This window comes from Triticum aestivum, unplaced genomic scaffold (assembly GCF_018294505.1).
Source record: "Triticum aestivum cultivar Chinese Spring unplaced genomic scaffold, IWGSC CS RefSeq v2.1 scaffold3A_scf_1089, whole genome shotgun sequence".
In the NCBI taxonomy this organism is placed as follows: domain Eukaryota; kingdom Viridiplantae; phylum Streptophyta; class Magnoliopsida; order Poales; family Poaceae; genus Triticum; species Triticum aestivum.
In genome coordinates this window covers 23,646-28,234 of record NW_025225086.1, presented here as the reverse complement: position 1 = coordinate 28,234, position 4,589 = coordinate 23,646, and positions in this window count along the sequence as shown.

Sequence of the window (4,589 nt, the reverse complement as noted above, 5' to 3'; positions counted from 1 at the left end):
TGGTGAAGCACTTATTTTTCTTTATCAACATTTACGTGATGAATACCCTTTAAGTTACAATAGTTTCGTTCTGCATTAATGTAGGGTCTACACATTTTAAATCTTGAGCTCATATGGTAAATGGCTAACGTGCTATGTGCTACAGCCTACAAAATAACTTCATGTAAGACAGAATATTCATCGGACCCATCTACGTGCCAATCAAAACAGTGAATACATTGTCTGTAATGGGGTGAATCCTTAGCAACCCGCCGGACAGTCATGCAGCCATTGGATAGAATGTCAGGAACACATCTATTATGATACGTTTCTAAAACATTTTGCTTCTGAAACAATTCAAGAATGTAATTGTAGTTCTATTTTTTCCTCTCCATTAAAATTTTGTCCTCTCGTTTAAAAAAACAAGATGACCAGTTCCACCAATTATGGTAAGTAGCATAATTTGGACAAAAAACAAGATTGAATGCATAATTTTCATCCAGGACAGATGTAGTACTAGTACATTCTTACTCAATTGGTAACAATCAAATTAAATTACATTTTGGAGCCGACATAGTGGCAGAAAACATTTTCGAGAAAACAAGAGGCAGTTCCCTGTCTTTTAGAGAAGTTCTTAGTAGTGTGCAAGATCCGAGTAAGGGCACGCACGATATGAACAAAGGTCCTTGATATTCTTCTGCCCTAGACTGAGTAACAACATCACGTTTGCCGTAGATGCACTAGGATCAATGCACATGCATTTGACAAAGGTTCATAGATATCAGCTATAAGATATGGACTTTTGGAATTAGAAATCAGCTATGAATTCTAATGCAGTATAGTCTCGACTCTAGTTCGTCCAGACAAATAAACATAGTCTGAAGAGTGTTAGCTGAAGTGAAGATAAAACCATAACAATAGAATGTGAGAAGCCACAAAAATATTTTCAACGGCATTGTATCCACAAGAGAATCATCCATATCAATATTGAGTGAATTTTGACACTGTATGCATTTTCTAGTGATTTCCCGGCGATAAAACCATACATTACTATTAAATAGTTTTAAACAATTGAATCTTTGTCTTCAATTTAATTAACATGTTGTATTTTTATCAACTATTTTTAATTTTCTCATTCGTAATGAAAACTGCCAACTTCTTTTCAACAGCGATGTACTTTTTCCATTTTTTGCCATCTTTTTAAAAACTTATCAACAGTTTTTCAAAATCAACCATTTTTTATCTATTTAAAAACCTATCAACTGTTCTTCAATTTTTTCACTTTTTCTGTTATTTTTTTCCTATTTCGCAAAATGCACAGACTCTCATTTTTTCAAAAGTTTTCAGTTTCATTTTTCAAAACAATAACTTTCAACATCGATAAACTTTTATTGGTCCCTGCCACTCGCATCCTCTTCTCGCTGAAAAAAAATATTCTCGGAGTGACGATTTTTTTTATAATCATACATGTTCTTTTCAAAATATTTAAAATTTGTTTTTCATTCTCGTCATTATCACATTAGGTTAACAACAACTTTGACGAAATGAAAATACAACAATTTCGAACAAACATACATTTTCTTCATTCATATTTCAGTAAACATTGAGATATTTTACACAGTCCCACGAAATTTAAACATTAGCTGCGAGTTCATACATAAAAGATTAGTCCTCGTCGCTAGCCGAGAGACCGAAATTTAAACATAAAACAAAATTTAAACTTAGAACGATATTAAGAAAAACTAGTCCACGTCGCTAGCTAGGAGGTCGATTACGACGGCGTCGTCGCTGCTCTGCCGGTGGTGTCCCAGTCAATGCCGTCATCGGGCGCCGCGGCCGCCTCCCCCTCCTCCGGCGCCATCTCCGCCTCCCTGCTGTCATCGCCGCAGCTGCTTCCACGACGGCCGCTACCTCGGCGGCCTCCCCGACAGCCGTTCCAGCCTCCGAGGACCGTAGGGCGACATGGAGACCCGACGTGTTGTCGGGATCGCTATCTTCGCAGAAGACTAACTACTCCGGCGGGAGCTCCACCGCCAGCAGGAAAGGGAGGCGGCGGGCACTGGCGCCGTTGCCGGGGAGCCCCGCCAGCCGCGACAATCTCGACGATGGGGCGGGTGCTAGACCAGGGCATGTGCCGCTGCCAGGGTGCGAAGGAGGTTGTCGCGGCCGGTGAGGTCGGGGGTGACGCCGGACACAGCCAGCCGAAAGGCAGTGATGACCTTGTTGTAGACTTTGCCGTCACAAAACTAGTGACGGCCTCTGATGTTGCACCGACCACCGGGGTGGGTCCGGCGCTCCTCCGCCGTTGCGCCAGGGCCTCATGCTGATAGCCGTCTTTGTCGATCTTCTAGCGGTGGGGAAAACGGCAGCCCGGCAGCACAGGGAGGCCGTAGCGGTACATCTCCTCTGTACCCTTTTGCCCAGGCTCGACGGCCAGTCCCTGGGACCGTCATCGTCGTCGCCGGAGCCGGTGCTGCTACTGCCGCGGTAGAACGCCATCTCTGGGGAATAGGGAGGAGAGAGTTGTGGGGGACGGGGTGGGAGAGAGTTGTGGGCGACGGGACCTTTTAGGCTGGCCATAGTGGGGTAACATAACCGGTAACATGCACTTGGGACTAGCAAACATGCTTATGTGGCACATAATTAAAGAAGCGAGAGGGTTAGAGTAACATAGGTAGATACCATATCATGTTAAATGCTATACTAATTTGTGTCATCCATGGCAATAAATATGATCTTCTATGATACTACTTTATGTTACTATGCACTATGAAGATAGTATCATACACTAGTATCATATGCATGATACTAGTATATATTATTGCCCACTATAACCAGCCTTATAATAGCCGCCGGGGCGTTAATGTAGTCAAGGCTGGCGGCGGCACCGGGAGCCCACGGCCTCGGGAGCACGTGGTGGGCAGGTGAGGCGACGGGGCACTGGCATTAAAGCATTCATGGCGGGCGACGGCATCGGGAACCGTTACTCACGGCTGACCATACGTGCAGGTGCGTCCGTACGTGTATGTCGTGTGGCCGTACCCAGGGCGACAGCGTACGCGGTGGGTACGTCGGGGGAGTGTGGTTTATTTTTCGCATGGGGGTTAGTGGGTATGCTCATCTTGCCCTTTTTTATGAAGAGGTATCGAATGATCTGAGCCCTTTATGTGTTAGTGTTTAGGGGGTGTACCAAGAAAGAAGTGATGAAAACTTTTGTTTTATATCCAGCCCTACGCATAACATACTCAGTGCAAAGCTTCGTATGCATTGATTTATTTTGTGCCTAGAGTGAGTAGGTATACGTACGCAAATAATTCCAATATAGCGATTGATTTTGTGTCCATTCTTGATGGTTCATGCATTTGCAGACCAACTTTGACTTCCCGGCCGGAGAAGATGCGGAGAACTATATATAGTGCCAGTAGCATCTCATGGTATCTGTCCGCGCCGCTGCGGCAAGCGGGTCGTGTGCGTGCGTGCGTGTCACCGCGGCCGCAGCAACCCTCCTCTACATAAACTAGAAAAACCTAAATACTACCCAACAAAAGCATACGAAAACTTAAAAAACGACATAGAAACTAAAAAAACCATAAAAATAGTAAAAGAACATTTAAATACAATTCCCATTATCTCTATATAACTGTGCACCGTCAACCGTCATTGACAGCAAGCACGTAGTGTGCCAGCTGGTGTGAGTCCCACTTGCGCACGTGATTTTGTTAGCACCGTGCATGTTTATGTATTACAAGTGTAATTAACTCATTTTATGTACGGGTCCATCGATGCATGCACCCAACTTTCCCTCTAAAAATGTGTGGTACTTTCCTAATTCACGCATGCATCATGCATGGTATCTTTTTCTTTCCACAAATATCTCTCCTTCCGTGAATTTAACTGGTGGCATTCAATCTCTCTTAATGATGGGCTGGTCGGAAATCGGGCGCCCCAACGCGCGCGCGGGAGATAGCAGCAGTACGAAGAAGCAGGATGGTATTATCTACCTAATAAGCTACTTATTATCTTACCGGACGCTGAGCCAACTATAAGACGCGTAGACTACGTCGGTTCACCCTCCTGCCTATATATATGCTGCTCGAATTCACCTTAGTAGTAGATATAACATTACATCATTTCACATTGGTTTAACTCGCCAGATAGCATCTTCCCCACAAAAGCATTTGTTGGATAACAGCTAGCTTAGTAAAACATCTAGGAGCTATTAAAAAAATGATAACTATGCGCAAAACAAGAACCAAAGAGTTGGAAAAAAACAGTGGGTTATAGGAGGCTTCAGGAGCATGTGTAGAATAATGGCTGTTCTTGGTAGTGAATGAAGTTGAGCTACAATTCATCGCTGCATCTTGGACAGAGATATATGTTCATATCACTTTGGTTCCTATAATTGAAGGGCCCCTCTTTGGGCTGGTTTTAGTACAATGCTGGCATCCAGATCTTATTTTCCATGTGGATTCTGGAAATTAGTTGTGGCAGCCTTTCATTTGGCTGTGTGAGAGCGTCCTTATAGGAGCATCATCCTGTTTTCTTAGTAGCGTCCTTATAGGAGCATCATCCTGTTTTCTTAGTAGGCGGAGTTTCCTCGCCAGCGACAT